This window comes from Peromyscus leucopus, chromosome 12 (assembly GCF_004664715.2).
Source record: "Peromyscus leucopus breed LL Stock chromosome 12, UCI_PerLeu_2.1, whole genome shotgun sequence".
Taxonomy (NCBI): domain Eukaryota; kingdom Metazoa; phylum Chordata; class Mammalia; order Rodentia; family Cricetidae; genus Peromyscus; species Peromyscus leucopus.
The window spans coordinates 69,056,438-69,066,056 of NC_051073.1; the positions used below are offsets into that span (position 1 = coordinate 69,056,438).

Genomic DNA, 9,619 nt, shown 5'->3' on the forward strand with positions numbered 1-9,619 from the left:
AAGCATACAGCATCTAAGATTTAAATCCTGAATCCAGCTCCTCCAACTTTTCATTGACTGTTTCCATTAAGTCTTGGCTCTATCAGTTGCACTCTGAAATTAGAAAACTAAAATCAAACTTCCCAGAGAAGTGTTGCTTAATGTGTGCTGCTGTTCTTAGGTCTCAACCATTTCTACAAATTGAATGAACTCCTTTATTTTAATAAGAAGCAAGATTCTCCCATGGATAAATTTGAAAAACTAAAAAAACAAAAAGGTGCATTCATAATTCCAAAATCAAAACAGAAGACAAGGACTACAGAATTTTACATATATATATATATATTTTGGTTTTTTCGAAACAGGGTTTCTCTGTGTAGCTTTGCGCCTTTCCTGGAACTCACTTGGTAGCCCAGGCTGGCCTCGAACTCACAGAGATCCTCCTGGCTCTGCCTCCCAAGTGCTGGGATTAAAGGCGTGCGCCACCACCGCCCGGCCAGAATTTTATATATTTATATATTTTGCAAAAATATTATGGTGATACAGCATTTGCTTTATATTTTTAGGGCTCTATTTTTACTTCCAAAACAGAAAATGTAGGTATGGCTGACTACTTTCTTTTCCCATCTGCAAACCTGGATTTCAGAGCATGGAGGAGTCTGCAGTCAGAAGAATAAAGTGGAACCATATTCCCCAGGACACAGAAGTACCTTTATGAATCTGTCTCACTGTGATTCTCACTGAGGCCAATAAGCCTGCTTGGCATCTGTGACTGTGTTGCCTCACGGACTATGAAGTAACTCTGTGGACAGAGTGAAGTTCTACCCTCAGCCTTGCACACCATTGCCCATACCTTACTCTCTACAGCCACAGAAGACACAGCAGCTACCAAAGAAGGTGTTTTGTCCATACCCTCATTCATCAGTTTAAAAGAGCTGGTGGGCTGGAGGATGGGGAAACATGGTCTTGGTCATACATTAAGAGTTATAAAGCAAGATATAAAGCAAGATGATCCAAGTCTCAGCTCCACTACTTACTGCATGCAAAGGGCTTATTTAGCAAATGTTTAGTCACTTTGAGACTTAGGATAAAACACGTTGGCAACATCTGACCTCAGAGCTATCATTTTCACAAAAATAATAATTTTGTATCTATGTGCATATATGTATATAATAACAAACATTTTAGATTCTGAAACAAAATACATACACAAAACGGTTAGTATTTGAACACAGGGCATCTTCTATTGTCTACTCCAGTATCTACATGAACATGTATCATTATCACTGCTGTTAGTGACAAGGCTCATGTGCCCGTGTGCCAGGCTTTTAACCAATGCATGGCATATGACTGACACCACCAAACACATGATGAGATGGGTTTTATCATCCTATTTTACAGATGATGGTGCAAGTAAGGCAGAGACAGAACAAAAAACCTCCCCGAAGTCAATGCCAGAAAGGTCATCTAATGTCAAAGCCACCTATATCACACAGCCACAATTTAAGTTACAATGGCTTCTAACAATAACTGGTTTAAAGGATTGTGCCATCAATAAAAAGAACATTTTCAGATACCTGAATTTATAAAATGTGTCCCTCTCTTCTCTGTTCACTTTAGAATCGATTGGGAGACTAGGAAGCAAGTGAAATCCTAAGGACACATGTGCCACTCAGGAAGTAACCACAAGCACCCGCTGGATAGAAACAAGAACAAAAAAAGATTACTCGTCCTTGGGTTCAACTGAGGCCAATTACAGGAAATAATAGCTGGATAGATAGATTCTCCATTGCCTTTAGGAATCATAAGCTCCAAGCTCGTTGCAGTTACCCACTCCCAGGGAAACTTCTAACTTTCTCTCACGGTTGTGTATTTGTGACACTTGACATTACCCTTGGGGTCAGTACAAGGAAGAGTGTACTTCAGTGACATCCTTCACTGTTTGCTGAAAAACATCCTTTATTTATAGGATAGAAAAGTGGTATGTTTCCCCACCACTGAGCAAGTGATATCCAGTCTGCTTAGGGTCTGTGACTCTTTATCACTTGTCTGGTTTTATAACCACAAAACTAAAGAAAACTAAAATAATTTGTCTATAAAAGCAACCTCTAAAATAAGGAATTCCATAACAGAGTAGAAGGGAGCTAATCACGGGCTTATTGAATCTACTATTAATCTATCAAGCATTCAGTTTGTCTCTTGTATGTACAAGACACTGTGCTAGACTCAGGGTGGGATAAACCATGTCAAAATGACTTAAGTATTGATTAAGCACACAGGCAAAGACACAAGTAATTATCCTACAGTTTTTAATATGAAAATACCTATACAAGGTGTTGTAAGAACTTAAGTGGGGATTCATGAACTGGGTTGAATCAGGAAAGGATTTAGAAGGAAAGATGACAGTAAAAGTAGCAAGACCACAGCTGAGGACACAGTAGGGGGCACTTCCAATAGCAATTCTAAGACATACAGGCTCTACAGTGCAGTATCCAATAACTGTAGATCAAAGGACTTGTACTGCAGTATGTTCTAATCTTTGTAAGGTACATAAGCTTGGATAAATCTGTACATTTCTCTACGTATCAGTTCTTTTACCTGGAAAAGGCAAACCATTTTAGATAGATGGATAGATACATAGATGATGATAGATAGAGAAATAGAGGACAGATCGATGTTTGATATATATATTGAAATTGTGATATAATAGTTATAAATATAATAGCTATTTTGTGCCTACACGAAATGGCAAGGTTACCTGTACATGCTCATTTCTCTTGCTGTTTTCTCTTTGGTTGGAAAATATATCTGGGTACCAAACAAGGGTACTTTACCTTTAGTTCTTCTCCCTCACTGCTTGATACTTGATTTAAAAAAATAGAGAGCTGAACAGATTCCAAAGAAAACATCGACTATGATGTGACAGAATAACCTTAGAGATTGTATACTCAGTTTTGTCCCCACATGGGCAAAGTAATAACAGGATTATAGTGTCTGTGTGTAGATGGAATGTGCCGCAGGTCAAGGTGCTGGTATTCAACTCCAGTGCACAGGAAAGTTTAAGTTTTTGCTACCTCTAAGATGAAAGGTGAAATGAAATGATGGATCTTGGCAGCACTACTTGTCTGGTGCTATGTGACATGGGCCATGCTTCTTAGCCTCCATGAGCCTCAGTGTCCTCAAAACAGAATACACAAAATCATCACAAGGCTTAGATGAGACAGTATGGGGAGAACAGTCTGCATAAATCTCAGCAGAGGCCAATAAAAGATAGCTGTTAAATGCTGAAGACTACAACTTATCAGATTGACAAATGGAAGAAACTGTGAACAGAAAAATTAGTGCTTACAGAATATTTCCTATGAGAAATATGCTGGGTGGATAAGATGATCAGAAGTTCAATGTCATTTTTGGCTACAAAGCAAATTTGAGGCTGGCCTGGACAATGAGTCTCTTTCTCGAAAAGCAAGCAAACAAACAAACCAACAAAAAGCAGACAAAAGAAAGGAAGGAAGTAAAATGAGAGATGAGAGAGAGAGAGAGAGAGAGAGAGAGAGAGAGAGAGAGAGAGAGAGAGAGAGAGAGAGACCTAAGGTACTATTTATAAGCAGCTACTAAGTAGCTATGGAATTTGAGGATCATCCCTCCCTTGCCTCAGGGACCTTCCAGACTCTAGAATTCATGGTTGATAAAGTCTGCTCACCATTCCACCATAATAAATTACATATTCTACATTAAAAACAAATGAGCAAGTGAGTAGCTAACCTGAATATATGCTCCAAAATATGAAATTCCAAGTGTAGTGTAACCTTTTTGTTCTTGGGCATTTTTCTTTTTCTTTCCTACAACTTCCAAAATGGGCAAAGAGCACGATAGGTGGCCCTCTTGAATATTTCACAGTCACGGCAACAATGACTCACTAGATCCTACATCTGGGCCACCTGCAAAGGCCTGATGAAGTTGAGCAACCAGGGAAGCCCTGTGTGTGCTGAAGATAGATAACCTTTTAGTTTCTCCCTCTGCCTCCTCCTCTGATTTCCTCCAGCCACACTCTCCTTTCCTAACTCTACCAGCTAAGATAATGTGAAGAGTCTACTATGGGGCAAGAGCAGACACAGGCTCCCAAATAGCAAAACAGTTCTTCTAGAAGTGCATTAGTAAGGCTGCCTGTTAGCAACAAAGGAGAGAAGCCTGACTCAGGGAGAATCTCCAGGGACAAATGGCCTCAGTAACTCCGTCCATCCTTCTCTATACACCTGAGGCTATCAGTTCCTACAAGGAGGGCGGAAACTCTAGACCAATGGCTAGTGGTTACTATCGAGCGTTGAGCATTGGTTCCCTCCCAATGCTGCTTTTACATACTTCATTAGTTAGCTTTCTCTCCTTGCAACCAACATACCTAATATAGACTCCTCAATGGAGGATGGGCTTATTTTGGTTGAACAAATGCAGTCCAACCATGGGAATGTGTTCCTGTGTACTACTACAAAACATCAATGAGGTGGGAGGTGGTGCTAGAGGATTGCTGTTTTCATCAGGGCTAACCAGGAGACACACACACAAAGGAAAAGCCACCGTTCTGCTTATGTCTTCCTTTACTCTTGTATTCTGTCTTGGCCTCCATCCTATGGGATGTTGTCCAAATTCAGGGTGAATATCCCTTATCCACAATTAATCCTCTCTGGAAATGCCCTCCCTCTGAAACACACACACACACACACACACACACACACACACACACACACACACACGAGAGAGAGAGAGAGAGAGAGAGAGAGAGAGAGAGAGAGAGAGAGGGGGGGGGGGGGGAAGGGAGGGAGGGAGGGAGGGAGGTGTTTCACAGATCTAAGTGATTCTACCTCCTGTCAAGTTGGCAATAAAGATGAAGCATTACTCGTGCTGTTCTCTCTATCCCACTCTGTCTACGAAACTGGTGAGAGAGCTGCTGGAGAATGCTAGACCACTTGTGGCATTTTGTCCCTAATTATCAAATCAGCCACCAACCAATTGCAGAAAGGCAGGAGGAAGAAGCCATCCAGAATAGGAAGACAAAGGCCAACACAATCCCGATCTCCCTGTCTTGACAGTCCCTTTCTTCCTAGGATCTGAAGGTGCATCTCATCACGTCCATGGGAATGGAACGCTGCCTTCGAGAACACAAGCGGGAACTCTACAAGGAGTCAAATCCACAAACTCTACAGAGCCACGGTGAAGAATTGTTCTCTTAGCAAAGAAATAACCATTTGGTGACCTGAAATCACCAGCCAAATAAGGTCAATCTAAGATGAAAATAAATAGTTCAAGTTCTACTCGAGAGGTGGCGGGGTGTGATGGGAAAGAACCCAATAGACACTGAAGGAGAACTCGGAGTGGGAGCTATAGTCCTAGGGCAGAAATTCACTAACTCTGTGATCCCTGGAAACCTCTTACTTCTGCAGGTCTCGCTTTAATTTTCTTTCCAATGAACTGAGATAAGCTAAGAGAAGGTTCCATTTAATGAACAGTTCTCTACTGCGTGCACTTGATGTGAAGCATTGAACCTCATCTTCACATGAAACCATAGCATAAGCATTTTTAAGTCATTTAAGAACTGGATAAAACAGAAGCTCTGAAAGTTGAAATGATTTTCCCAGTAGCACCCATCAACAATGTATGTATCAGATCCAGAATTCAAATATCAAGTAGCTTTTACCACACAATAGGCCCTCCCACTAGTAATATGCTGGCCATGAGCATCTCCAAGGGTCATCACAAGCAACGAGGAAAATAATATGTGTGGAACACACTTGGAAATTTTAAAGTCCTACACAGACCCACACAGTTTGGTGTTTACAACAGCAAGTAATAAGATATATCAGGAAAAATAAAACTTAATATGCTTTCTTCAAAAACCTGGAACCAAAAGGAATTGGCTTTCAATGTCTCTCCCATCCCCTTGTTCACCTGATTGTGAGCAGTTCCCTTTTCCCCACGAGTCCCTGGTTTCTCAGGCACACATTTAGACATATCCTGACCAAGTCATCACAATGCAAGCAGAAGGGACAGCCTACAAACAGATGTGACCCTGTCCTGTGGCAATGCCTGGTGTGGGGGGTACCACCACCAAAAACTCCCCTTCTCTCAAGACATATCCCGCCCCTTCCCTGGAGTTCATCAATATTGCATGCAAATGCTGTGGACTGTGAAGGAGACAGCCCCTTATAAATGCCAACCGCTCATTTCAGGGACTTGCAGCATGGCCAGTAGATGGTAGTAAATAATTGTGTGGGTCAAAATAAAATCAATTGTCATGCAAGGAGTGTAGGGGTGTCTACGGAAGCTGCTTAATTTTAAAAGACAGGTAATGTGAGCATAGGTATGTATTTGTGTTTAAATAAAGCAAATTCGTATCCCAAAGACACTGAGCTTCGGTGCCATTGAAGAATATACAAAAAGTCTGTTGCTTTCTGGTGTTAGCTCAAGAATATGAAGTTGTTAGCTGAACCTAAGAACGGGAAGAGAAGACACGGCCCCATCTATAACATTGCTACAACTTCAAGCTTCCTGCTCGTCTTTTTTTATCCGTTATGAAATATAAGACCCTCTTTGCCAACCTAGGATACCTCTGACCAAGGCATTTCATAGGCTGGAGGCTTGACCTGAAAACGAGGAGGAAATCCACATTGCTCAAACACCAATTTTACAACCAAGTCTACCTGGAGACAAGATTCAGAAAACACTGGAAAGAACTGTTCAGGCCCTGCAGGTAAAGTCACCTGCCCCCAAACATGACCTCCAGAGTTCCATCCACCTGGTGGAAAGAGAGATCAGATTCCTAAGAGCTGTCCTCTGGTCTTCCCACACATGTTCATACACGCAGGTGCATGCACACACATACAAGTGCACACCCATGCATGCATGCACACAAACGAATGAACACACACAAATACATAAATGCAAAAAAAATTTTTTAATATTCAAACTAAAAAAAAAATTTAAATGTTCAAATTCTAAAGGGGGAAAATACCATTCTATTTCCAGGCTTTCCAAAGAAGTAGGAAATCACATTTCTCAAGCCTAGTGAACCCTCTATATCCAGCAATATTTACCAAAGTTGCCAGGCCAGGCACCAATCTGAACATGTCACTTGAACTGTTCCGTTTCATCCTCCCAACTACCCCGGGGAATCACAGTGAGTACTCCAATGTCCATTTTTGCCGCTTGAAATGGGATCACAAGGATGGGCTAAACCGCCCAAGTTCACACAGCCAACACAGGCACAAATAGAAAAACAGACATTTTCAGCCCATTGCCAAGCAGGAATCTGCACTGCAAATCGTCTTAATGTTTCTTGTGGCGCCCGGGTTCACAATTTCACAACCAGTGTCTTGAAGGAGGGCAGGGGGGGAACTGTCTCCTAAAGGAAGCAGCAGAAGTTTGCTTTCATGGTTTTAATTTTCTCCTTAACTCGGCTTCCTTATTCCCAACCAGGACTTAGAGCTCCAGGTTTCCGTGAAGTCAGCTGTTCCTAAAGGACAGGCGTCCTGTGTCCCCAGGGAGAACCATTCCTGCTGCCTCCAAGGCTGAGAGCGCCCTGACCAGCACCTGGCTGTCTCTTACCTCTCTTCCGAACTCATCGGGGCCCTAGTAGAGACCAGCCTCGCTCAGGAAGGGGGAAAAAAAAAGCAGGTCAGGAAAGGAGCTAGCAAGGCTGCTGGCAGCCTCTCCCCAGGCTGTCACTGCTGGGGCTGCAAGCGACGTGATGGAGTGGGTGTGCTGGGACACAGCCTCCTGCTCGCCTCACGCTTACAGCGCGCTCCAGAGAACCCTAGGCACAGGAGACTAGGCACAGAGCCCTCAAAAGGGCTGAGAACCCTCACAGCTACGGGCAGGTGCCCCACGACTGCGATACTTCAATCCTACCAATCAAAGACAGGGCTTTGGGTTGCTGGGTTCGAATCCCGACGGCCGCCGCACGAACTAGTAGTGTTCGCGTGTTTAGCGTGGCCGCTGTCTGGCCCTGTGTCTGTTTTCCCGTCTGTAAAACAGAAGGGTTGTAGGAGCTGATCTATAAGAATCCTACTACCCCGAGTTACTGCGGCTGGCCATTCCAACCCAACCCTCCTTTGCAACACGAGACTCACCTTCCTGGGCCAGCCGAGCGGGCTCCGCGACAGCGACGGGATGGGTGCAGGGTGGCCGGCCACTGCCTCTTTCCGAGATCTGGTCCAAACTGAGCCCAGGAGATCCAGATCCTGGCAGCCTTCCCCGACTAGCCTCTTACTTTCCGCCGCACTTTCTTTTTCCCCCTCCGGGGCTCCTCCCCCGCCACCGCGCGATTGGCCCCGGGATCCGGCCGCAGGCTCCACCCGCCTCGGTGGCTCTGGCTTGCGCTCCGCCCGCGATCTGGGCTTCCCAAGGGTGGGGTGGGGGCGGCACACGGACCAGTCCCGCCCGCTGCGAGGAGGAGCCGCACGGGACCCGCCCGCCGGCGGATGCCAGGCTGCGCTGGGTGCCCCCGCGTGGGCCAGCGGTGCCGGGGCGGAGCACGCGAGGAAGGGCTAGCCCTGCAGGCGGCCGGGCGCGGGGCCAGGCGCTCAGGGCAGGTGCGGCGCCCCCTGCACACCTTAGGCGCACCGGCGTGCTTCCTGCAAGATCGCGGTCCTGCAGCCCAGGTCGACACTACCCTAAGGATCCTTCGCTCTGTGTGTTCACCTGTCACACACTAATGGCCATGATTCGATTCAGGCTGCACCCTGGAGAGCCCACGATGTGCCGAGCTCCTAGAGCAACAGGGACCAGACGCAGCAGAGCGGTGTCCGCAGTCAGGAGCTCTCTCTCTCTTGCTCTGCTAGAAGTGGCAGTCACTGGAAAGAGAGCTCCCATCCTGAATCAGTATCGTCCACTGTTCGTAACCAGCGGCTAGCACAATGAGAGGCACAAAGCTGGCATTCAGGGCGAGTAAGCTGGACAAAAAAAAAAAAAAAAAAAAATACATGGGCGAGCCAGTGAAATAATCGATTACAGAAAACAACAATTTCCTATTCATTCATTCTCATATCTCCGGGCCCTTAAAAAAAGCTTCAGCTGCCATCTCCACTCAACACTGCAGTTATGTAAGCATCCAAGGAGCTTTATAATGGCCTTCCTTAAGTCAATTTCCATGTTCGAGAGCCTCCCCGAAAGCAAGGCCCTTCAAACCCTGTCCCCATTTCAGAGTCCCCCCCAACTGAGGCAGTCTGCCAAACACACTTGTCTCTTCCCACAGGCCTTGCCCCTTGCCACCTCCTTTAAGTCTGCTCCACCCACAAGCTACTTAACTGTCATATTAATTGGTTTATTCAAGAAACTGAGACCCCGGCGAAGCAATTAAGCACTGAGAAAAGGGGTGTAAAAGGAAGGGGCCCTGGTGAGTGGGAACAAAAGGCAAGCCAGGAAATACCAGATATACTTAAAAAAAAAAAAAAAAAAAAAACATGCTGGCTGTTCAAACCTCAGATGCTTCCCTGACGTGGCAGAGCATCACTCCTGTGTTGTGTTATCTTTACTCTGTGGTGACCAAAACACCTGAGAGAACAACCGAAGTGATGGAAAGACGTTCTTTGACTCACAGCTTGCGAGATTTGAGTCCACAGTGCCTCTGAGCTGCGCTATGGGAAGA

The 9,619-nt window shown here is 45.0% G+C and overlaps 1 protein-coding gene across 4 annotated transcripts in view; it reads right to left on the minus strand.

Annotated features, from left to right (window-relative positions):
* The window catches only part of LOC114697095 (interleukin 1 receptor accessory protein), a 141,341-nt gene extending 132,980 nt beyond the window's left edge, over positions 1 to 8,361 (minus strand). For 2 of the 4 annotated variants that reach the window (XR_003735112.2, XM_028875168.2), the window contains exon 1: positions 8,103 to 8,361. The gene's annotated coding sequence lies outside the window, so the exon portion shown is untranslated. The remainder of the gene's footprint in view (positions 1 to 8,102) is intronic. The other 2 variants (XM_028875169.2, XM_028875171.2) reach the window with 2 other exon arrangements.
* Positions 8,362 to 9,619: the final 1,258 nt, after the last annotated feature.